We start from the raw sequence: 25,929 nt of genomic DNA, 5'->3' as shown, positions 1-25,929 counted from the left end.
ACCAGACAGGGGAAAAGGAGCAAGGAGGAGAACTTGTTGGAGTGTTTTACGGGCCAGGACTGGAAATAGCAGACGTCACTTCTGCTCGCATTCCTTCATTTAGAACTCAGTCACATGGCCACACCCAACTGCACGGCAGATAATATTGCCGGGAGCCTAAGAAAGAAAGAATCAGTGGATTTTGGTGAACAACTGGGTGTCTCTGCCACAAAAGCTCACATGGAACTCTTTCATCTGTCAACTCAGACTCCTCTGAAGAGCCCAAGAACACTTACCCAGCTGGCTCCTACCTCCCTCTCTGATCTAATCTAATCTAATCTAATCTCCAGCCACCCACCGCCAGTCACTCCATCCTTGTCTCATGGGCCTTCCTTGGATTCCTGAATCCCACCAAGCGCTTGCATTATCCCTTCATTCCACCTCGAACACTACTCTCACCAGGATGGCTCTTCCTCGTCATTTACATATTGGCTCCCACATCCCTTCCACAGAGACCCTTTCATGACCATCCTATGTAATGTTATCCCCACCTCCAGAGACTTCTATGACATTGTCCTGTTGAGAAATATGGCTGAGACTTTCCAGAATTGAAGGAATACACCAAATATCAAGCAACATGATTAAAGACGAATGTTCACCTCTGCTGGAGACATCAGAGTGCAATTACAGGGCATCAGAGAGGAAGAACAACTTGAAAGAACTTCAAAAGTATTACCTCAGCAAAAAAGAAAATGAACCAGAAAGGAAGAATAGAACACAAGAGGCAGTAATGGGCCAAAAGAGCAATAAAACACATTGGCAAATCTAATCTTTGACTGATGGTAAATCGTAACTATTGAGAGGTTAAAAGCATACAAGAATTTAAATACTAGACAACTATAATGTAGAATTTAAGAGGAAAGATTGCAGAGGGAAATTAAGTCATGTTACATCTTTAGTGGAGGAGAAGGATCATCATTTTTATTAACTTTTGACTTTTATAGAAAAATATAGTTAAGTATGCACATTTTTTAAAGTTTTACCTAGCCGCAAAAATGGATGTATAAATAGAAGTCACTACTTCTGATCAGTGAAAGAGACAAGAAAACTTCATTAATCCAACAAAAGGCAAGAATGGAGAAAAGAAAAAGAGAAACAGGGGAGAAAAGGCTGGTAAAGAAAAAACGCCTAAATACATCAGGTATTGCAAAAAATGCAATCAAACTAAACTCACCTATTTAAAAATGGGGTGTCTCAGATCAGCTTTTTTTTTTTTTTTTTTTTAATCCAGCTCAATGCTGTTTAAAGAGACAAGCCTTAAATGAAGTGCCTCAGAAAGGTCGAAAACAGAAAGCTCATCTACCCTTTTGGCTTCAACCATGACCTCCATGGGAATGATCCGCGTGGAAACCACACCATCACCAGAATCTGCAGCAACAGGTTAACAGGGATAAGCCCATTGTTAGTGGAGGGCAGGGCAGGAAAGGCCAATGACCCGAAAAGTGTGTGAGTCAGTTCAGATCGTGCTTTCTTTTCTGACCAGAGAGTGTAGCAACATGAAAAGCATTGCTGAGGATGGACAGTTGATAATGGTCTGTAAAGAAAATGACAAGCACTAGTAAAAATCCATCTCCAGCAGCATGGGAGACAATTTATCACAGCAGTTAGGATATGAGCTTTGTCTCGTCTGGGTGTAAACTTCCTCCCGAGTTTTAGGAATAACTTAGCAAGTTGTTTATCCTCTCCAAGCCTGTTTCTTCACCCATGGAATAAAGATGGTGATGCCACCTCTCTGAGTTTGGGAGAAGGCTAAACTAGATGACAGTGCCTGGACATGTTAAGCCTTCGGCAAACAGCCGCTATTACCGATTACCAAGACAAAGACTGTCTATAACACAATAGTGCCACCCCCAGGGTTAAATACCTCAGGGGTCACCTCAGCCAGGACTTAGTTCTCAGCCTTGATGGTCCAGAAACTCATTTTTTTTCACCTCCAGCAAACCTAATTTACACAAACGAAAATTACAAGAAACTATGTGCAAACCCAAACATTATTTGTTTTAAGTAAGTATAAGTGCCAAGTAGATAGTGTCTCCCCAGATTCAAGAAGAAATTTCCCTTTCTCTCTCCCTTTCCTACTCCTAGGGAATCAGATCCATGGTGTGACAGGACCACTAAATTCACAGATTGCTTAAAGGTCCTCTGTGGGGGGAAAGGTGTATCCTCTGTACCTTTGCTTTTGGTGTCTTTTCTTCCCCTCCATGGAAGCCGTCCTGTGTTAGGATTCACTCCCCCTGTGACAGGGAGATGGACCTGAGCACAACTCCACTGCTACCTTGTCCCCATTTATTACCTTGATCCCTGTAGACAGAGCTTCTTATTTGTGTGCTCGGGGTTGGTGGGGAACGGTTAGAAGTACCTGCTTGGGCCTAATCCCTGCTAGGATTCAGTAATATCTGGATATGCCAGGCCACCCAAGACCTTCTGTTTATAAGAGATTTGAGGATAAGGGCACGAAAGAGCACTGGACACTATGGGGGGAAATTAGGAACACAGAGCAGGGTCTGTCTGGAAGATTTATCCTCTGGCCCAGACTCACTGCAGAGAATGCCTGTGCTGTTATCACTGTGACCTCTGGGAGACACAGACTCCACTCAGTACTGGTACCCAGTGACCAAGTGACACACTCAAAACCTTGGAGGGATTCTCCTCTACAGAATACAACTCTGCACGTCACGAGTCCACAAGACACAACTTACAATGACAGCTAAGACACATGCAGGATGACATCAATAGGTGCGGTGGGCAACCTCCAAGATCGTCCCAATGACCTTGCCTCTTGGTATCACACCCTTGTCCCCTTCCACATGTGCCATGGTTGAACTCTGTGACCAATAGCATATTGATAGGGACAGAGTAAAGGGACAAAAAGTAGGTGATTAAATAGTTAATCCCACTAAGGGATTGTAAGTAGAGAAAAAAAAACTGGGAGACCCTTGTAAGTTAACGATCACTCAAGAAAGCAGGTTTGCTTAACCACAAAACCAAGCAGGCTTCCTTATCAGCAAAACCATGCAACAGAAGCATGAAGACATGCTCCAAAACAATAAAAGAATTGCGACTGAGACCCACATCCTGCCCAGTGAGGTCAGTAAGTTAATGATTCCTAGGACATGCTCCTCTGCGCACAGTAAAAACAAAAATATAACGAAAAGGTGACATTATACTGAAACCTGACATGATTTACCGTATTTTAATATATGTTACCACTTTTTTGCTCATTTCCATTGCACCATGACAGTCCCAGTTTGACCATGTAGGAGCAAGAAAACTCCCCCACCCAACGTGGAGGAGGAGCTGATGATAGAAGTGTGACGTCTACTCAAGAATGAGGAAGAAGGGGACTTCCCTGGTGGCACAGTGAGTAAGAATCTGCCTGCCAATGGAGGGGACACAGGTTCAATACCTGGTCTGGGAAGATCCCACATGCCACAGAGAAATAAAGCCCGTGCACCACAACTACTGAGCCAGCGCTCTAGAGCCCGTGCTCCACAACAAGAGAAGCCACTGCAATGAGAAGCCCGTGCACCACAGTGAAGAGTAGCTCCCACTCTCCACAGCTAGAGAAAGCCCATGCGCAGCAACGAAGACCCAACGCAGTCAAAAATAAAAATAAATAGATAAATAAATAAAGCAATTATACTCCAATAAAGATTTTTTTTAATTTTTTAAAAAAAGAATGAGGAAGAAGGTGGTCTTCCCCATCTCCCCACTTTTCCTTTGATTATAAAACTGTAGCCCACCAAATTCTGGATGCAGCACCCTCTCGCCCACCTGCTTGTAAGCCTCACAAGCGTCCTATTCTAATAAAGCACTTCTTATCTATCACTTTGCCTCTCGCTGAATTCCTTCTGTGCTGAGACATAAAGAACTGGAGCTCCTTGGAACCCCCCGAGACACATTTCTGCAGTTTCAATGTGGCAGGAGCCATGGCTTGCCACTTCCAAGGCTTGGCCATAAAAGACCAAGATCATGGCTTCTCCCTTGCTCCTTCAGATCACTCACTCAAGGGAAAGGCAGTTGCCTGTCTTGAGTAGCCCTATGGAGAAGGCTGCTTGGTGGGAAACTGAGGCTCAGCCGCATAAGTGAGCCCTCCGGAGGTGGACCCACCAGTCCCAGTTGAGCCTTCGATGGCTGCAGACCTGGCCAACGTCTCTACTGCAACCTCATGGGAGATCCTGAGCCACCAACTAAGCCAGCCCTAGATTCCTGACCCTCAGAAACTGTATGAGATAATAAATGTTGGCTGGTTTAAGCCACTGTAACAATAGATAATAAAATAACATTCTTCTAACACAGTTATAAACAAATGGAATTTAATGTAGTAAATCCTACTATGTAAATATGGACAAAACTCTAAATGCATGTAATGGAAAGTAAATGTTTAATAATGCTAAGATATATTCAACATCATGGTGAGGGGAAAGTGTATCGTCTAAGAGATATACTGGGAGGATTTATGAGATTTCTTGGGAGAAGGCTGATACTTTCTCATTCCCCAATCTCCAGGGAAAGGATAGAAAACTACCTTCCAACGTAAACCTATTGAGAGATGGCTTCCAGGGCCCACTGGAGAGCCTGGTGTGTGGTGTCTGCAGTTGGAGGGGATCCGAGACTCCTGCCTAACTCAGGCCTGAGAAAGCTGAAGCTGCCTGTGGCCACAGGACGGGGGACCTGCATTGCCAGGGCTCGTTGGAGGGTTGAGGGTTTGTCATACAGTAAGTGTTTGCCACTCAGCAGAGGGGAAGCCAGGCTGGAGCCATTTTAAGATCTTCCCAAGAACACCACGTGGAGAGTGAAGAGGTTCCGATTGTTGGTGTATTGGTGAGCACCGGATCCAGACGGGGTGGGATGGGGGCAGCAGCCAGAGGAACAGAAGCCAGAGGAGGTGGGAGAGTAGGAGGAGGGGAAGATGGGAAGGAGGAGGAGAAGTCTTACCTAAGAATGCAGTGTGAAGTGTTGATTATTATCTTGCTTGGACATTTAAGGTTTTTTTATTATGAGGGTGTTTCAGCATGTAAGAAGGTCCATCACCTAGATTTAATGATTGTTAATGTTTGTATATCTGCTTCATCTTTTTTTCTAAGGTGTTCTGGGGTCGCTTGCAGACATCTGGGATTCCATATTTCTAGATACTTGAGACTGCTTCTGCAGAGAACAGGGGCGCTTTCTTGCAGCTGCAGCAATGCTGTCACACCTAGTGGGGTTAATGGTGATTCTCTGGAGTCCCCTGGTGCCTGACACATATATAGTTTCCTTAACTGTCTCCTAAGTGTCTTACATATATATATATATATATATATATATATATATATATATATATATATATATATAGTTGGTTTGTTCATGCACAGAAAGATAAACAGGAAACTTTTAACTTCTAAATTGAAGCTGTTATTTGTGACTTAAAGTGACACAAGACTTCCCAGAGAAAGAGCAGAATTCCATTCAGGAGTGGAGGAATTTTATCCATGCTGAATAAATCTGAAAGAAATGACAGAAAACAAGGAGGAAATGTGTATTTTCATAACTTCCTTAAAAAGAGAGAAGTTTGCATTTTGTGAAGGTACAGACACTGCCAGAAAGATGCTCTAATAACTTTATTCACATCTTTGTAACCCAGATGTTCAGACACTGCACAGGAGTCACATACATTGCTGATATGTGTGTAAATTGGTACAAAGGCTATGCAAGGTGATGTGGCAGTATCTATCAAAAGCATACGCTCTTTGATCCAACAATCTCTTCCCTAGAATTTATTCTGTACATATCCGTGCCATGTGAAACGACTAAGTAAAAGGATATGCCTTGCAGCATTGTTTGCAGAAGATTGGAAACAATTTTCAAGTCCATCAGTGAGGGATTTTATATATATATATATATAATTTACGTATACCTATATTTACAACATCTATATATATATTTTGGCTTCACCATGCAGCTTGCGGGATCTTAGTTCCTCAACCAGGAATTGAACCCAGGCCCCAGCAGTGAAAACGTCAAGTCCTAACCACTGGGCCACCAGGGAATTCCCATATACCATATATACTTATATTTACATGGTATATATTATATATGGTATATATAATTGTATATAGTATATATATATGGTATAGTGTTCCAGAGCAGGAATACTGTAGAATGCTCTAGGCAACCAGAAAGAATGAAGCTAGATGTACAGATAGACTCTTAAGTGCAGGTGGAGGGGCTGAGTGCACGTGCTGGTGTCATACCACAGCTTGCCCTCCTTACCCATCCTCTCCTTCTGGCCTCACTCTCTGCCTGAGAACACAGACTCTCTTGTTCTCCGGCTCAGGTTGGGTTCAGCCTTTGGGGCGCAGGGAGGGAGGAGAGCATGGAATGGGTATTTAGCCCCTGCCTCATCCCTGGGATGCCCCGGTTGGCTGTGTTGCTCACACTGGGTCACTGAGCCATCTCACTCAACTGTTGCTGGCCCTGGTTACTGCATTCTCCCTGGGCTTCTCCTATGTCCTGCCCACACTTTCGTAAGCAGTCCATTCATTAAAGTCAACTCAAATGACTCATGTTACGTGTGCCACCTGTTTTCTGTCAGGGCTCTGACTGATACAGTTTTTAGCACTTATGTAAAAACAAAAATGCATGTTGGTGGGGGACACGGGGGGACATGCACTTATATACGCTTAGAACATCTCCGGAAACCTGCACAGAAACTGCTAACAGTGGTGCCTCTAGGAAGTGGTGGTTTGGGGAGCAGAAGAAAGGGATATTCACTTTTACTGTATAATTTTTATTCCTTTTGGATTTTGTACTATATGCATGTATTACTTACAAAATAAGTTTTGTGAATATTTTAATTGAATGAATGTGACATGTAACATTGTAAGTATAAGGTGTACAGTGTGTTACTTTCATACATTTATATATGGTAATATGATTGCCGATGTAGCACTATTTATCACATTATACAATTATAGTACAATATTATTGTCTGTATTCATAATACTGTGCATTAGCTCTCTACAGCTTATTTTCTACTTGTTTCAAGTTTGTACCCTTAAACACCATCACTCTTATCAGCACCCCCATCCCCTGGTCACCACCACTTTATTCTCTGTTTTTTACAGGTTTCACTTTTCTAGATTTCACATATAAGTGATGCCACCAGTACTTGTCTCTGCCTGACTTATCTCACTTAGCATAATGTATTCAAGGCCCATCCCTGTTGTCACATACGGGAGGATATTTTTCTTTTGGGTGAATATCAAAAATAAATTTTAATTTTTCTTTTACAAAACCATTAAAAAAATAAAGGCTGCAGAGGGACAAGGTGCCAGAAGGCGTCACATGCAGCTGTCCCTGCAGTGCCCAGAGCCCTCCTTCTGTAGGAGCAGCTGCCTCTCCTGGCAGATACTCCAAGCTGCCAACTGAAGAAGGAAGGAAGGAAAGGGGGAGAGGGAGGGAGGAGGGAGAGAGGAAGGGAGGGAGGGGGAGGGGAGAGGGAGGGAAGAGGGAGGGAGGAAGGAAGGAAGGCAAGCATAATTAGCAGGCTTCTTACACTATACACTACAGACAAGGGATGCAGTGTTCTGAAAAAAATTGGTACATTAACTCAGAGCATTTTCTAATTGATGCTCATTGGCAGGCAAGGGGTTCAAGCTAAGGGCAGGAATCTCACAACCCCCATCAGCGTGCATGTTGGCCACACCTTGTCCATCCCCTGTGGAGCTCAGAGTCACAGTGACCAGGATAGAGTCTGCTCAGGACACTCACTCAGGCCTACTCTTTAATCCCTCTCTGACATCCTTACCACGCCACCTACAAAGCCCCAAGCAGCCTTGGCCTGTTAGAGTCATAGCAACAGAGCAGGGAGTCTGGCTGGGAGGCCCGGTCCACCTGCTCCAGGCTTGTCTCCTCCTCCTCCCGCTTCTCCACCGCGGCAGGCCCTTTACTCAGCAAGTCTCTATTTTTATCGCGCTCATTATACCGCAGGGCTCTTCATTTTCATCTCATTATTGTTGGCAGGGTCATCCAGAGGCTTCGTTACCCAGGAGACAGGGAGGGAGGCTGCACACGCAGCTCTTCTCCAGGCGTGGCTAACCCCATCATCTGACAATCAAGGTGGGCTCTCTCTTTTCTGACTGTAGGGTGACCGCCAGAGCCCATCAGCTGTTGCAGCTCTTCCTCCTTCCAGAGTATCAGGTTCAATCACAGTTCCCTGCATTGATCCTTCCCTGCTTATCCAGAAAGGGAGAAACGTGTCTATATTTTATAGGCAGATACATAATCGATAGAGAAAACAGAACATCCATACAAGTCCTCGGTGTGAATATTTCAGAGAAGGAAAATGTCTAGAGGTAACAGACCGCAGTATTAGGAGCATGTGGAATAGAAACGCATCTGCCCTAAAGAGCACGTGTTGCTGCTACTTCCAAGGGCTGTGGCTAGACGAGAAGTCCCCAAAGCACATTTGCAGAAAGGCCCCCGGTACTCTTGCCCCAGACTCCACTGCAGCAACTGGAAACAGATTAGGATCTCTAGGAGGTGGCCACAAGGAAAAGGAGGGGACAAGGCACTGCCTTTGAGAGGAACTGGTGCTTCACCTCTGTCCCCAACACTGTTTCCATCTGAGGGTCCTTCCCCCACCCTCTCCCTCACACTCTGCTCTCCTATGGCAGGGACAGAGGGCCCCAAGCCCTCACACCTGTGCCTTTCCTCGTGTGGTGTCTCTGCTGGAGCTGCTCCGTCTCATCCTATAAATCTCCCACAGCAAATGTCTCTTCTTTAGTGAACCCTTCCTGGACCCCTACCCTATACCCCTCGGGCACAGTTAAACATGCTTTCCTCTGCGATCCTTTGTTCCAGGATTGTTATGGTTGGTTGTCTGCTGCCTGATTGTCCCACTGCTTTTGTATCACCAGACTTTGCTGGGTGCTTGACGCACAGAACACAGCTTAGCTGAGTGGTACTGAGCCCAGAGTGGTAATTAGAGACGATTATGTAAAGCGCCTAACAACTGATGGTGTGCTTTGTGCCAGGCACCGTGCTGAGAACTTCGCAGGCACCCTCCCCCTCAATCCTCACCACAACCCAAGAGGTGGGTGCTCTTATTCCCCATTCTACAGAGAAAGAGACGAGACGAAGGTAAGTACCACACTCAAGGCCGCGCAGGTAGAAACTGATAGAAATTCAACTTCAGTCCAAGTCTGTCTGATTCCATAGCATTTGCTCATCTCTTAAATTTTTAAATAAAGAAATAATACCCACATGTGGTGAGGAATAAAAAGAATCCAAACTCCATTAAAGGATAAAAAGTAAGCCATCCTCCTACCTAGATCAACAATCCCACTCCCAGAACCAACCACTCTTGTCAACTTCCTTTTTCCTTCTAAAAATAGTCTCTGCATACACCCCTCTATAGATCTCCTCTCATTGCACACGCAGTAGCACACTCTATACACTGTGCCACACCTTGCTTTTTTCCCTTTTAACTTTTATCTTGGAGTTTGTTCCATTATCAGTAGTTACAAACCTATGCCCATTTATTTTTTTTTATTTTAAAGATACGCTTCCCTGGAGGTCCAGCGGTTAAGACTTCACCTTCCAATGCAAGAGGTGCAGGTTTGATCCCTGGTCGGGAGAGCTAAGATCCCACGTGCCTTGCGGCCAAAAAACCAAAACATAAAACAGAAGCAATATTGTAACAAATTCAATAAAGACGTAAAAAAAAAGATACAGAGTAGTCCATAAATGGATGTATTATAACTTATTTAATCATCCCCTGTTAATCATGCCCTATTGTTGGGCATTTAGGTGGTTTCCTGCCTTTTACTATTATACATGGGGCTATAAAATGTGTTCTTGTCCATAAGCCGCAACACAAGTTATATTCCTTTACATGTAAATCCTTGGTCCTTCTGGAATTTTTGGCATAACAAATGGGGTAGGGATCCAGTACAGATGTTGGCCACTATACTCTACTATGGCCAGTTGTCTTACCTGGGACATAGTAGGTGCTTGTAAATGGTTATCAGTGACAACGATGACGGTGATAATTACAGCAGCATCCACTGGAGCATATCATCAGGGTATGTTTATTGAACATATGAGCACGCAGTTAATCCACATTAAGCATTAAGGATGGCTACCCGGAAGCTGTCTAAACGTCAGAGTGACTAAGTTCTAAAAGTCACTTACCCATCAGAATGAATGAGTTTGCAAACTTCCTAAGAGCAGGTTTTGACATGGGGAGAAGAAAGACATCACATGGATACAGTGATAGGATACACCAAAGAGTGAGGACCCAAGGTGGAGGAGCTTCTGAAGACAAACTCTGGGTGATTTGTGTAAGACATTCCTTGTGGACTGGTTCAGAAGAACCACTGCTAGGGGTTGCAGGCTAATTGGACAGCTGAGGGCTGGAGGAAATGGAGGCATGTACTTGCAGTAGGTGAGGTGTTGGGCAAAGAGGTAAGGCCACCAGCTGTCAAATCAGAGCACTGAACACAGAACTGATCCCTAGGTTACAGGAGAACATAAAGGGCTTATGATGGGTAGTTGGAGGTTTGTGATCTGTGCTTGTTGGATAGAAGACGGAGGATGCGGGGCTTCCCTGGTGGCGCAGTGGTTAAGAATCCGCCTGCCAGTGCAGGGGACACGAGTTTGAGCCCTTGTCCAGGAATATCCCACATGCCGCAGAGCAACTAAGCTCATGCACCACAACTACTGAGCCTGCGCTCTAGAGCCTGCAAGCCACAACTACTGAGCCCACATGCCACAATTACTGAAGCCTGCGTGCCTAGAGCCCGTGCTCCACAACAAGAAAAGCCACCGCAATGAGAAGCCCACGCACTGCAACAAAGAGTAGCCCCGGCTCGCCGCAACTAGAGAAAGCCTGCACGCAGCAAAGAAGGCCAAATGCAGCCAAATAAATAAAAATATATATATATTAAAAAAAAAAAAAAAGATGGAGGATGCCACAAAAAAGAATTGTAACCCCCGTCACCTGTAAGGATTGTCTTTGGGAGATGTTCTCTTATCTAGATGGGTTGAAATGCAAACCACACCAGCAAGGGATCCCTGGGAGATGAAGATGAATAGCTCTGGGCTGGGATTACCAATCTCCACATAATAGGTGTACACGGTGGAAGAGCAGGGCAGAGGCTGCTCCCCAGGCCTGGAGTTGATGGAAGTAAGCAAACCCCCTGCTGGGTAGGCATAGGAGCATCTGCAGAGAATAACTGAACAGTAAGTCATGTTCCCAAGCTCTGTATGAGGACTTGGTAATAAAACATCATAATAACAGCTAAAACCTACCATAAACCAGGCCCAGCTGTTAATTCATTTAATTATATTTTACACATGAGAAAACTGAGTCACACAGAGCTTGACCCTCCAGAACTGGAGTCATGTCTTGCATCTATTATCAAAATTTGATTATGAGTTTAGTCCTGAGGGTTGCTCTTACAGACCACCTTCTGTCTCCTAAGATGTGGCCTTCACCAGGATGGCCACCAGCAGGATGAGCAGACCTTAGGTCATGTCTGTGACTTTCCTAAGCCACTCCAGGAACAGAGAGATCTCAGTACCACTCTGCTCCCCTCTAGCCCTTCAGGGTGAGGCCTGCAGTAGAGACACAGGCTGATTCTTTGAATAACCCAACCACAGAATAGTGAGGTAAGAGCACTGGCCTGGGAGTGAGGAAGGCCAGGGCCAGGGGATGGATAGAATAGAGAGAGAGCCTGGGAGGAAGGAAGGAGGTGGGCAAGGCTCCTGACCCAGCTCTGCAAAGTAACCAGCTATGGGCTGAACACAGAGGTCACGGGACCCACCCGTGTCTGGCAGACTCCAGCAGGAGTTGGGCAAATGCTGGGGACAAGCAGAGAGCGTTCACAGGCCTCTGGCCTCATACCGCCAACACCTTGCCATTGGCAAAGCCAGGATACCCCAACATGGGAATTAGGAAGTTTCACTTCAAGTTGGCAGCAAGTTGTTTGTCTCCACAATCCTGGGGCGGGGGTGGGGGTGATTTCTACAGAAGAGCACTTATTTAGTTGTGGGTCATTTCCTAGGAATGTGCTGCTTCCTCCTCTCCGTCCCCTCCCCCCACCCAGGGCTGGACAGATCTGCCCTGCTCTGGCTTTGTCACGGCTCCAGGCACATATCAGCTGGCCTGGCTGGGGATAAGCAAAATACGGAGTCAGAAAAAGAATGAAGCTGAAAAGAATGGGGCTTCGGCAGCCCCAAACCTCAACACCGCCAGCCCCAGACCCACCCGTCACACCCATCCCTCGCTCACTGCTCACAGAGAGGAAGGCAGTGAACAGTCAAGCTGTCCCCTTTCATCAACCACACTTGTGACAATCATACTGTTCCCAGGCCTCCGTCCTTGCTCTGGTCTGTGAGGTGCCTTGGAGATGTCCTTCCAACCCCCACAGGTTGTCATGGTGCCTGCTGTTCAGACTCTTCATTGGACAGAGCTGGAGACTGTCTCCATGGCAATAAAAAGAATCTGTGGAGAAAGGATGCTGGCCTTGGAAATTAACTCACAGGAACACTCCTGGGAAATAAGCTCCTCTAAGGGGGTCAGGAGACATTCCCCTCCTGAAGACGCAGTTCCTCAGCCATTCCACCGGCCTGGGGAGCCCGGCTCTCTAATGGTGGTACCATCATCCTTGTCTACTCTCCAGCCACAGAGGATTCCAACTCCAGATTCCTGGCTGCACCAGCAAAAACTGCAAGTCAGGATAGCGTAGTTGAGAGACAGAACAGCTGCCCTTCTCGTGCTCCACAGCCAGCGTCCCTGCCCACCCCACTCCTCCTGGTACCTCGCCCTGCCATCCTCTCTCCCCCTCTGACAGGACCCTGGGCCTCCCTACTAAGGTGTGAGCTGATACAGCTGAAAACAATGTCTCCCCTCCTCCCATATACCTGTGTGTTATTACAGAACTTTTGATAACGAAACAGATCTCTACTGGTCCACTCCAGTCTTTGGGAAACATTTCAGTTCTTAACCCCCAACAAGTGAAGCAAGGCGAGAGGGGCACTGAGTCTCCCTGAAATGTTTGGCGTGGAGTTAGCTGATGCACTTCAGGAGTATGGGGAAGAAAGGAGTGAGAGGAGGATTCTGAGACAACTCAATCTGATATGGGCTGTTGGGGTCTGTTTTGAAGTTGGGTGATAAGGATGATGGTTTCTTTTGCTTGGCATCTCATACTCCTTCCTTGTGCCTGTTAAAAGGAACTCTCCCAATGTGAGCCAACTATGCTCTCAATAAGCTGTTTAACTGGCCAAGGGGACCATTTGCTTTAGATGATAAAATCTAACCCAGGACACTCAAGACCCAAAGTGCCCAGTGCTCTGGTCAAGATTACTGTTGAGATACCCAGTTGTTAAACCCCAAGGCTCCACATCTCAGTCCCACACCTGAGGTGCATCAGGTCACCAAGGCCCCAGTCTCACCACCAGTGTCTTTTGTCAATTGTCTCCAGAAGCTGGGTCACCAGAAATGGGACAAAAGGGTGCCCTGCCTTCCTCCCCTCCCAGGTCCTCACATTCTAAACTGTCCTGATTTTTACTCAGGGAAAAGCAAAGGGAGTTGTTAATATGTAAATTTCACCATATTAAGTGTTGCATTTAAATGATTCTATTTTTTGACAGGTAGAACATTCGCTTGTTGAAAAGACCCCAGCCCAGCTCTCTTTGTGTGTAATGAGTTTATTCTGAGTTTCCTCTCAGATCTTCCTGCCTTCTCCTCATTTGAATCCTCTGGTTTCTTCTGGGAACCCCATGGGACAGTCACGTGGACTGCTCAAACTATTAACCATAGATCTGAGATCTGGCGGCTTGAAAGCCTCCAGTGAAAATTTCTGAAGGCTATCACTTGGGGGAAGTGGACTAATTGTTATTTGCGGAAGAGGAGAGATTATGTTTCTCCCTGGGGCCTCACTGGAGCAATGGTTGAGTGTTTTGTCCTTGAAACATATTTGAGACCCTGGACAGTTACTTCCTGGAAACCTGTGGTGGACACTTTAGGTGCCCTGACTCACCCCTCTTGCCTTCATCCTGTTTTCTGACATGAGCGGGTGGACTGTACCTGTGGGCCTTGACTTGCTACACTGCAGAAATCTTTCTCTTTGACTGGAAGTATGGGGGTGTTGATAAACCCCAGGGGCCGCTCTCGATGGATGGGAGATGAAGCATTCCGTTAAACGCTCTGCTACCAGCCTTAGGGTGGATACTTCCCGTCTGAGAGGCATTCCATATTCTCCTTGGGCTGTTGGGGGTTGGGGAACAGAGTCTGTGGCAAGCAGTGCCACCCTCCCTGCACATCCCTGTATGGGCTTTTTTTTTTTTTTTGGTGGTGCCAGGTCTTAGCTGCAGCAGACGGGCTCCTTAGTTGCAGCATGCATGTGGGATCTAGTTCCCCGACCAGGGATCGAACCCGGGCCCCCTGCATCGGGAGCGCGGAGTCTTATCCACTGCGCCACCAGGGAAGTCTTTGTGTGGGCTTTCCGTGCTTCCCTGATCACTCACCACTACCTCCCTCCCTCACTCCTGCTTCCTCCCATCTCCTGTCCAAAAGCCCTTGTCTCTGCTTTCAAGAGAAACCAAACTAAGACAGACCTGCAGAGAGAACTGGACTGACAGAGCCTGGCCATCCCTTTGTCATGGAGGGCGGTTGAGAGACAGACGGGGATTCAAATCTCAGCCTTGCCTTTTACAAGCTGCACATATGTAGACAAATTAACCTCTCTGGAGCAGGTTGCAATTGGAAAACATCAAAAATTTATGATAAAATGATCAGCAAAGGGAGTCATTTTACCCACTGGGATTCACAGGGACCCACCCTGCAGAGGGGACGGCATCTTTTGGCCTTCAATGGCTAAGGCAACGGAAACTCTAAACTTGAGTCCAGGCACCCAGGGCACACACAACGGCCCAGCCCAGCATGGCTCCTTCAGTCCCTCGACTGCCTCCACACGGTGTCCCATCCCCACATGTAAGGAAGCCCCAGGGCACGCTGTGGCTTGTAGCCTTAGCTCTGAACCTTTCCCCTGATCACTTCTGTCCTCCATTCCCATCCTATTCCCAATCTTTCATTTATCCTGTTAATCAACTAATGTTTGCCCCACTGCTTACTTGGCCGAAAGGGCCATTCGCTTTAGATGAAAGGTTCGTTCAATTTCTTGGTAAAATCTGACCCAGGATCTTCACTGGTGAAGTCTGCATTGACCAAGCATAGCCTCAGGCATTCACCTATTTTTGCCCTCACCTCACCCCGCAGAACCCAGCCTCCATGAAAACTCATGTGTTTGACTCTTCAGCGCAGGGACACCGCCTCAGGCCAGCCAGGGACCACCCCTTCTGCCCCAGTGCAGCACCAGGAGCCTCTGCCCGGGCACTGCCCCTCAAGCTGCCCTCCTGCCCGTGAGCCCAGCCCCACAAGTGGGACCCGGGCGGAGGCAGCCACGGATGTCAGCACAGGGGTGAGGGCTGCATTGTGGCGGGACAAGGGACCCTCCACCACAGTGGTCTGGGATAAAAACAAGAGAAAAACAGCCAGGGCCTGGCTCTTGTGCCACTTTTTATTCCCAGGCAGCCCAACACCCAAACAAGACTGGGTACCCTCGAGGGTCACAAGACAGAGAACCCTCAGGCTGGAATGCCGTCACCCCCGTTTATCATAATCCTCACCTGTGGTCATCCCAGGATGCCCTAGAATTCCCCCTTGCCCTAATAGTTCTTTCCAGATCTTTCTTAAGAGATCAGAGATGAAGAGGTTAACTTGAACTGTATAAATACAGACAAAATGCTCCCAGGTAGAGTTGGATATGCCAAGCCCCCAGCGCCAGAGCCTGACCCATCCTGAGGGACCCCCTCCCCCTCCTGCGGGAGCTACAAGCTAATTAGCCCCTGCGCCCCGCACCCCGGGGCCTTCCATCACACAAATACCCGCAAAACAGCAGGAACTCTCTCATGTGCCAAACTCAGTGTTTTGTTTTTCACTTATTAGCCCAAGTGAAAGCATCCCAGTACCTCCCCAAGGGCTGTCAGGAACCAAAGAAATACTGAGGTTATTTATTCCAAAGAAGCACTTGTGTCTGATTATCCACAATCCACAGCCTCTGGCTGGAAACTTGGCCTGAGGAGGACTCTGGGGGAAAGGGATGGGGAGACCCAAAAAGTCCAGTCCTTGCCCTCACCCAACCCGGGCAGCCGCCTTCCTTGGAGCCCCTGTCCTCTTGTGAGGCTGCGAGGTGAGGGCAGCATGAGTGGTGGACATGAGGGCCTGCCCTTCTCTTTGCCCCACTCCTCATTCTCCCTATGCCCTCCCCCTCCCCCTCCCCTCCCCTCTCCCCCTTCCCCTCCCCTCCCCCTCTCCCCTCCCCCTCCCCTCTCCCCCCTCCCCTCCCCCTCTCCCCCTCCCCCTCCCCTCTCCCCCTCCCCTCCCCCTCCCCCCTCCCCCCTCCCCCCACATTCGGGACACGCCCTCACCCCACAGGGCTCTGGACACCTTGAGTCCAGGGCAGGCTTTTCCAGATGCTTCTCAACAGAAGAAGGGGCAAGGGCCATAAATCGAGTGCAAACCTTCCCTCTGCACCCCTACCCTTTCTCCTGTACTCTCCCCCAGCCCTTCCCATCCCTGAGGTCTCCCCACCATAGACACACACACATAGGCACCGCACACACACAAATCCCCTCTCTGAGTGTTGCCTTATTGGAAGCAAAGTTCTCTTCTCTCCAGGCCTCAAATCCCTGCCTCCTGCTCAGGGTACAGAAATAGGGCTTTTTTTTTCTTGGTGACACCCCTCCCCACTCCTACCCAGGAAGTCAGCACCTTCTGTCACTCATTGCAGGAAGGTGAGGGGTCAGCAGCCCTTACCCTGCTGTCAGCCTGCTGTTCCCCGCCCCCTCTCTGCGGCCTCTCTCTCCTTGGGGGCCCCTGTGGTCCCTCTGCACCACCCTCAGTGTCTCCCTGGAGGCCTCCGGGGCACTGGCCTGGCCTTCCTGGCAACTTCCCTCACTGTCTTTGCACTCAGCCCCTGTGGAGTGTGGGAGAAGGTCTTGGGGCTGGAGCTGGAGATCCAATGGCAAGGTTCTGCCCATGGCCTTGGCCATTAAAAGGCTGTGGGACACCCCAGCAAGTCACCTCTCTGAGCCTGGCTTTCCCACTGAAGCTGTCTGTCCTGCCCTGCCTGTCTGCATCTTCTCAGCACACCTCACTGCCCACCCCCCATGGCCCCAACATTTCCAGGCCCGTAAAACCTGCTCTGCACTGACTGAAACCTTCGGCCCCAGAGACTTATGCTCTTGGTTCACTGGCAAATTCTGATTCCCCACTTCAGAGCCCTCAGTCAGGCTGCTTCAGGCGGCACCCTGCCCTGAACGTGTGGCCTGGACCAGTCCCAACCCCAGGGAAACCTCATTGAATTTCCTAAGTGATAGAAGTGGTAAACGTGTCTTGATATTCATAACAAACCCCTTTCAACTACACCTGAGTTTGTTAATAGGTAACATTTGGAAAATACCTAAGGATGGGGGCTGGTTGCTAGGGGAACCAACTACGTGATTAGAGGGTTGGAACTTTCAGCCCCATCCCCCTGACCTCTGGGGAGGGGAGACAGATTGAAAGTTGAATAAATAGACAATGGTAACAAACATAACATTGTAAAGCAACTATACACCAATAAAAATTATTTTTTTAAAATTACCAGTGGTCAATGATTTAATCAATCATGCCTATGTACTGAAGTCTTCATAAAAACCCAGAGGGCAGGTTTCAGAGAGCTTCTGGGTTGGTGAACACATGGAGATTCGGGGAGAGCAGTGCCTGGAGAAGGCATGGAAGCTCTGCGCCCTTTCTGCATACCTTGCCCTGTGCATCTGTGCGGAGCTCTGTGAGTCTGAGGAGGGTGCAGAGAGTCTGGAGAGTCCTTGGGGATGGGATGGAGGAGAGGTGGATGGGGTGATAGATTCAAAATTTCCCAACCAGCTGGAGAGAATGGGGTCTGCCTGAAGGAAGTGCTCAAAATAGCCCATGGATAAGATGAGCGAGAAGAAATTCTCCTCACTGGGCACCTGCTGAAAATCGCATGTGGGTGAAAGCAGAGACACTCATTTTGTGAGCATTTCCCCTCTGAGGTGGTGGCAGATGTGATGGGGGGAAGATTTCTGTCCAGCTGTGCAGAAGCGCTTGTAGAATAGCAAGGCCTTGGAGAACAGGCGAGCAGCAGAGAAGGTAAGATGGGCTGTCATCTAGTGCGCCCAGCTTCAGGAGGGAAGATTTCAAACAGTTCCAAGAAGAGTCATGATCCCATGAACTGAGACGCTAAAAGGGAAAATGACTCAGGAGGGTTAGGAGACTGTCAGCAATGAAATCCCAGCTACAGACTCACAAATGAGCCTTCGGAGACATTAAGGAAGCTGAAGAGCCTGGGGAGGCCACAGGGAGCTAGGATTTCAGGTCATTTCTGAGGGTGGAGGGAAGGGCATCCGGCCAAGGGCAGACACACAGGAGGGACCAGCCCGGGAAGGATGTCAGCAGAACACAGAGAGCTGGGGAGGCGGAAGGAAAGCTTTGGCCTGTGCTTGGGGCAACGGGGGATGCTACCAATGACAGGAAGACCGTGACCCCATCACAGTCCTTCTGGTCCGTCAGAGGGGCTGGGGGACAAAACACAGGAGTGAACAGAACCGAAGTCGTAGGAGAATAACAAAGCCAGAGATGAACCTCAAGGCATTTGACGAGGTCTGTCCCAGATCCTGGAGGACCAGGTGGCAGGATGGCTAAGTGAACTCTAGCGGGTTGGAACATCCAAGCCCATGGAAAGCTGGCAGGTAGGTCCAGGTCTGACAGGTGCAGCAGATTCATCTGAGGGACAGTGAGAAGCCCTCGTCTAGGAAAGGTGGAGAATCTCAGTGCCAGGCACGGTCACCAAAGAGGAGCACGACCACCAATGTACGTCCCCACCAAAGGACGTGAAAAACATAAACTGTTGGCAGAGAGCAGACACCTTACTATGCTTGACTCTTACCACAAGCAGAGACTTAATCACACAGCTCTACCCCCAGAGCTGGGAACAGGGCCTGGCACATAGCAAGTCCTCGATAAATATTTGCCGAATGAATACATGCAAAAGGGATTGGAAGAGAAAAGAGAGCAGAGAGAGTGTAGGAACCAGCTTTAAAAGCACACAGGCCAGAAAGGAGCATCACAGCACATTCCAGGGGGCACGTGGTCAGCGCCTGCTTTTAGAATAACGTCAGGAGGGGAGAGGAGGGTCTTGGTAGGGGAGTACTTCAGACCCCTCAGCCAACTCCCAGGGGCAGCCTCTCACCTTGTCCCCCACCTGCTCACTGGCGCCCAGGGTGCTCCCCACTGGGGGTCTGACTGCTGAGCTGCACACCAGGGAGTCGATGTCCCCACAGTGCTCCAGGGCCTGGGGGGATGGGGTGACATGAAGGGCTGGGTGAGCCTGGAGGTGGCCTGAGGAGGCCTCGTCCTCCCTGAGCAGCCCTGTGCATGGGACATTGAGGCAAAGCTTGCTAATTAGGGGCTTCCCTGGTGGCTCAGTGGTTAAGAATCCATCTGCCAATGCATGGGACACGGGTTCGAGCCCTGGTGCAGGAAGATCCCACATGCCACGGAGCAACTAAGCCCGTGTGCCACAACTACTGAGCCTGCGCTCTAGAGCCCATGAGCCACAACTACTGAGCCCACGCGCCTAGAGCCCATGCTCCGCAACAAGAAGCCTGCGCAGCGCAACGAAGAGTGGCCCCCGCTCGCTGCAGCTAGAGAAAGCCCGCATGCAGCAATGGAGACCCAACACAGCCAAAAATAAATAAATAAAATAAATACATTTAGATTAGATACCGTCTCCACCACGAATGACCACAAGGCTCCTGTGAGAACCAAACTCTCAGTGAAGGTAAGTGCTCTGGACAGGCCCAGGGGTAGGCTCTCCAGGGCTGAGGGCCTCAAGGGAGGAAACCCCTCTGGGGGCTGGGGATGGAGAAATCCCTTTAGATCCCTCCTCAACCACAGATCTCCCAGGATGGGTAGGAGTGAGGTCCTCCCATGAACAGGCCCCTTTCCAGAGAGCCGGCGTGAGCAGTGAGGTCCGCCCGGTTAGACTGTGAGCAGTTGTGGTCTCAGACCGCCTTCCAGGGTCTCCAAGCCCCTCTCCTGGTCTGGACCCCTCCCAGGGCTGAGCAGGCAGGGTGTTCTGCACACTCTCCTCCCTGTGTCCTTACTGTGGCCACCAGCTCTCCTGGTCTCTGCCTTCCCCTGTGGCACATGGTGCCCATCATGCTCAGCCCCTCCTCCTGCAGCACTGTCACCGCCAGGTCCATGTTCTGCTGCTTCTGGCTGCTGACCACCACATGGGGCCCATCCTGGGCCGGACGCTGAGCCATGGCGAAGCCGATCCTGCAGTGGAGATGAATGGAACAAAGCCTCAGCTCCTCGCCACTATTCTCCTTCCCCCCCAGCCCTGGAAATCAGCAAAGCTGTGCCCTGCTCTATAGCCCTGAGGTCCTTTTGAGCAAGTAAGAGTCCCTGTGAGGGGTCAAGACCCACAGGGCAATAGGATACTCACTCATCAGCGGGCCCTGTGACCACGGCTACCTGATTGGCCAGGATGCCCTTTTGTTCTATCCCACTGCTGCTCAGATGCACAGAGAGCCCAGCACAGGGACGGAACAGGCCCCGGGGGACCCAGGCCCTGCATGGCGGCCAGTGACTGGTCTGCTTCCTGCTGAACTCGGCCTTGGGGAAAGAATCAACTTCATTTATCACTGATGCCATCAGCAAGCATGATGATGATCTACCCCCAGCTCCTCCGGACAGACAAGGCCAGTGGCAGAGAGTGGGAAAGAGTCGGGCCAGTTAGGGTGAATTTCAAACAGGTGAGCCTCAGGTCAGGGAAACTTTCCTGAAAATTCTCTATTTATAAAAGGGGCAAATTAGAATGTGAGATCCAGAATTAAGTAGACATGATTATTTTCCCATTCATTCCATAAGCAAGCACCTAGCACTTGCAGTGTGTCAGGCACTGGGCAGTAGATGCCGGGACCCCTGGTGAACCGTGGCCCCCAACCTCCACGCATGGAGCTTCCCAGTAGAGTGAGAATGCCAGATACCAAACTAATAATTACACCAATTAACAATTTTAATGAGCTGCTTATAGTTGAAAAAGTAGAAATCAACGAAACTCTCAGTCAAAGCTGGAGGGAGTATACGCACAACCACTTTGGAAAATGGTTTGGCACTGCCCAGTGGAGTTGAACAAACAGCCCTCTGACTCTGCACTTTCACAACCCAGGAGTGCTGTCACGTGTGCACCATGAGCCTGCACACGAGCGTTCACAGCAACATGCTTTGTAATAGCCTCAAACTGGAACCAAGCCCAAATGTCCATTAATGGTAGAATAGATAGACAAATTGGGTTGCACGTATATAATGGAATACTATGCAGCAATGAAAATTAGTGAACTGAAGCTACACTGAACAACATAAATGAATCTAAAAAATGATATCATTGAGGGAAAGGAGGCAGACACAAAATAATCCTTTATTATGTGATACCACATACATGAGTTTCAAAAGCAGGCAAAACTCTTGTATGTTGTTTAAGAATGCAAACAGGTGATAAAACTGCAGAGAAAAGCAAGGCAGTGATTATCACAAAAGTCAGGAGAGTGGAAATTCCTAGGGTAAAAGAGGGGGGAACGACTGGGGAGTGGCAAACCGAGAGGTTTCTGCGGTGCTGGCTGTGTTCCATTGTATGACTACATGATGTCCACTAAGATATGTGTGTCTTGGGGGAGGGATAAATTAGGAATTGGGGGTTAACAGACATACACTACTATATACAACATAGATCAACGACAAGGACCTACTGTATAGCATAGGGAACTATATTCAATATATTGTAATAACCTATAATGGAGACTCCCCTGGTGGCCCAGTGGTTATGACTCTGCACTTCCACTGCAGGGGGCGTGGGTTCGATCCCTGGTAGGGGAATCCCTCACGTGGACCCCGCATTGTTCCACATGCCTCACAGTGTAGCCAAAAAAAAAGAAAAACCTGTAATGGAAAAGAATCTGAAAAAGAATACATATATATCTATATGTGCGTACACATATAGATACATATATAACTGAATCACTTTGCTGTACACCTGAAACATTGCAAATCAGCTACACTTCAATAAAAAATTTTTAATTAAAATTTTCAAAAAGAATATACCTCCACAAGAAAAAAAAAAGATATGTGTGTCTTGCATATATATATGTATATACATACATATATACTTTTAATGTATTTGTTATATTTCACAATCAAAATGTTTAAAAAGTAAAGATTATCTGCTCATGGTAAATTTTTAAATTCAAGCGGTTCAAAACTAGTTCAAAAACTAAGTCTCCCAGTTCTCTTCTTGGAGGCAAACTTCCCAGTGTCTCAAACACTTTCTCAGAGATGTTCTGTGCAAAGGGCTTTGTTTGAAACAACAAGCTTTCGTGTATAAACGCTCAATCCACAAAGGTTTTCCTGGGAGCATCCTGCCAGGTGGTGGAGGAAGCAGAGGCTCAGCGGGCTCCTTGAGGGCAGCGCCACTTGCTCCCTCTCTGGGGCCCCAGAGCCTTGCCGGGCCTGAGTGCAGGGGTGCTCGTCAGGCCAGTACATTACAGGGGTACACAGCTGATTCTGCTTAGGCTGGGAGAATCATCACTAGGGAGGCTGCAGATAAACAGGACCTGGAAGGTGAAGGGAGGTCTGACGGGGGAAGCAGCGGGATAGGTGGTCTGTGCTCTAGTCCAGGGCACAGACTGAGAGGAGGAGCAGGGGGGTGTGAATGCCCACGGTGCTTGGGAGAGAGCAGGGCCACCTCTGTGCCTGGGGAGCAGAGAATGGAGGACTCCTGGCTGCAAAATGACTGGTTCCGAATGCCTGCATGATGACTCCTCCAGGCTGTGCTGAAGTGAAGCTCTCTGAAGCACAGCTGTGAAGAGCCCAGGCAGCCAAAGGAGCCCCAAGCCAGGCTGCTGTGTGGAGACCCACGCCCCCAGCACACCCTTGGGAAGGGAAGAGGTGTGCCACCCTAGCTATGCGCAGGTGTGAAGGCAGGATGAAGACTGGCATGGGAGACTCAGAGATGAAGACATTTCCCTGTGAACTGCAAATACATCAGGGATGCTTGCCTAGGGGACCCTCTTTCCGCCCAACCCCAACTTTCCCAGCTCCAGGTCAGTGTGAGCCCAGAGGCTCCTGCCTCCCCTGTGGTGAGATTCCCGATTGCTTGCTGGAGAGCCCTGCCCCTTCTTGAATCTAGCAATCTGATTAGCTTCCTGCCAAGGGAGGTGGGGAAGGCATGGATGGAGCAAAGGACTGTTGAGGATACTCAGGGACTTGGGGTGTACTTTTTGGGCAGGGCAGTACCAGGGAGCTGAAGAGAGGCAGGCTCTGGCCACTCTGGGCCCAGGGGCCAATGGACATGCCCTTTCAGGAGGCTCTGGCGTGGGCTGACTCTGTCCACAGATCTTCATCAGTTCCAGACCTGCTCTGGCCACTCCATCACAAAGGGACTCTGGTTACTAAGCAACCCCTGCCGTACCTACTGCATCTCCCCTCGTTCCTTAGCAACCCTTGCATAACCCAGTTCCCTGGAGTTAGGTGTTGGTATCTATACACGATAAGAGAATGGGTGCTGCTCAGGAATTGTGGAGAAATTTCAGATTAAATATCAGTCTGTATCAGTGTCATAGTGTCATAATGAAGGTGACCAAATGCTCTGCTTTGAGAGGGACAGCCTTTGTTTTCAGTTTATGTCTCTTCTGGTACCCTATTTCCAAAAACACCCTTTGCAGGTCCTACATCGCCTTGCTTTTTTATCTCAGCTGCTTTCACTCTGTTTTGCTCTCTCTGTCTCATGCTCTCTCTCTCCTCTGCAAGGTCATATTTACAGGCTTTTATTCAGAGGGATGAGGGATTTCAACTCCTGATGGTTTTACCTTTCTTAAACAGGACACCAGATTCTAAACACTATTCTGACCCCCAGGGGACTCCTCTCCCCCTAGCTGTGAGCACAGATTAACCCCATCAAGTGTCGGAGGAATCAGTCTCCTTGGCTGGGAGGGCAGCAGGAAAAAGAGGACTTGCATTTTGTCGGGACAGGACATCCCCTGCTGGAAGGCTGGAGTTATAGCACCTCTGAGAAGCTGTTCCCATCTCTCTGCAAGCCGGCGGCCTACAACACTTCTTGCTGTAAGGTGGTTTGCCGGAAAGCTGCCCTACTTGTAAGGAAAAGCAGATCCAGGCTATTGCAGGTGAAGTGCGGAGAGACTGGTCAGGCCTCATCTATCTCTTTTGGTTCCCCTTCCTGTTCAAGTCCCCCTAGACCAGGACCTGAGATTGAGTGGCTTCCAAAGGCCCAGGCTCTGGCACCCTCTCCCCTCATTCTCACTCATCTTTACTCTGAAGCAGTCAGCTGGGCCAGAGTTGAATGCAGGTCCTGGGAGCTTGGAGTGGCCTCTGAACCTCGCACTGCCCACTCTGATTCCCCTTTCCATGCTGGTCAATTCAGATGCCCAAATGTGGAAGATGGGAAGTCAAATGGACACACCTCAACCTAGTCCCAGTGTTGAGGTAGATGGCCTTCTCTTATCTCTTGGGTCCAAAGAGATAAGAGAATGGTAAAGGAAAGAAAACAAAGACTAGGGAGAGACGTACAGTCATTAGAAACATCGAAAATCAGGAAAGAGAGGGAATTCCCTGGTGGTCCAGTGGTTAGGACTCCGTGCTTTCACTGCTGAGGACCTGGATTCAATCCCTGGTCAAGGAACTAAGATCCTGCAAGCCACACGGGAGATGTCAACAGAAGCTGCGTGATCTTGGGTGTCTGTTCCCCTCTCTGGCTCCATTGGCACCTTGGTAAGAAAAGTTGAGCTAGGTGATCCTAAGGGCTCTGATAGTCCCACGAGCTTTTTTATGACAATCAGAAAAGAAATCAAGACTGAGCTGCAGGGACTTCCCTGGAGGTCCAGTGGTTAAGACTCTAAGCTCCCAATGCAGGGGGCCAGGTTCGATCCCTGGTTGGGGAACTAGATCCCGCATGCACGCCACAACTAAGAGTCCATATGCTGCAACTAAGAAGCCCACGTGCTGCAACTAAAGATCCTGCATGTTGCAACGAAGATCCCATGTGCCACAACTAAGACCCAGTGCAGCCTAAAAAAAAAACAAAAAGATTGAGCTGCAGACAGAGCCCGGGAGAAAGAAGCACCAGCACGAAAAGTAAAAAGGAGTGAAGGTGGGCAGTTCCAGCATCACGAACCCCAACCTGGGCACAGCATCCCTGCCCTTAGGTGGCGTCAGCTCAGCCCCACCTGGCTGTGCTCCTGTCTGTCCTGAGCGCTGGTCAGGGGCCCCTCTGCCGTGGAGTCTGCAGCTGAGTGCAAGAATGTGAGTAGGCAGCAGGCTGGGTTTCAGGCACTGCTGTTTCTATCTGAAAAACTCAAGGATTCATGGACTTTACAGTCCTAGAATTAAGAAAGTTGGAGGTGAGAAAAGGCCTCCCCCACACAGCTGGTGAGGAAGCCTCGGGAGGGGGAAAGTGTAGGAAGTACTTGTCTGAGTGAAATTCTGCAGAATACTGCACAGACCACTTACCAATGACCCAGTCCTGCTGGTCCAGCTGTCCCCAGACTCTCACACACAACAGAAACGGACAGACCCGTGGGTCCAAGCAGGCTCCAGACCCCACACTGGGCAGGGGCTGGAGGGGAGTGAATGAAAGGACGGGCAGCCTATAGGCTCAGCTGGCTGGGGACGCAGAGCTGAGTACAAAGTCAGCACCAAAAAGAGATCATAGACCTCAGTCCTAAAGCCAGCGATGCCACCCTTCC

The 25,929-nt window shown here is 48.9% G+C and overlaps 1 pseudogene; it reads right to left on the bottom strand.

Moving 5' to 3' along the window:
* The window catches only part of LOC102997223 (dehydrogenase/reductase SDR family member 2, mitochondrial-like), a 63,326-nt pseudogene extending 42,499 nt beyond the window's left edge, over positions 1 to 20,827 (bottom strand).
* Positions 20,828 to 25,929: the final 5,102 nt, after the last annotated feature.

Source organism: Balaenoptera acutorostrata, chromosome 3 (genome assembly GCF_949987535.1).
Source record: "Balaenoptera acutorostrata chromosome 3, mBalAcu1.1, whole genome shotgun sequence".
Taxonomy (NCBI): domain Eukaryota; kingdom Metazoa; phylum Chordata; class Mammalia; order Artiodactyla; family Balaenopteridae; genus Balaenoptera; species Balaenoptera acutorostrata.
Note: the sequence above shows the minus strand (reverse complement) of the source record. Positions and strands in the feature narration are given on the sequence as shown.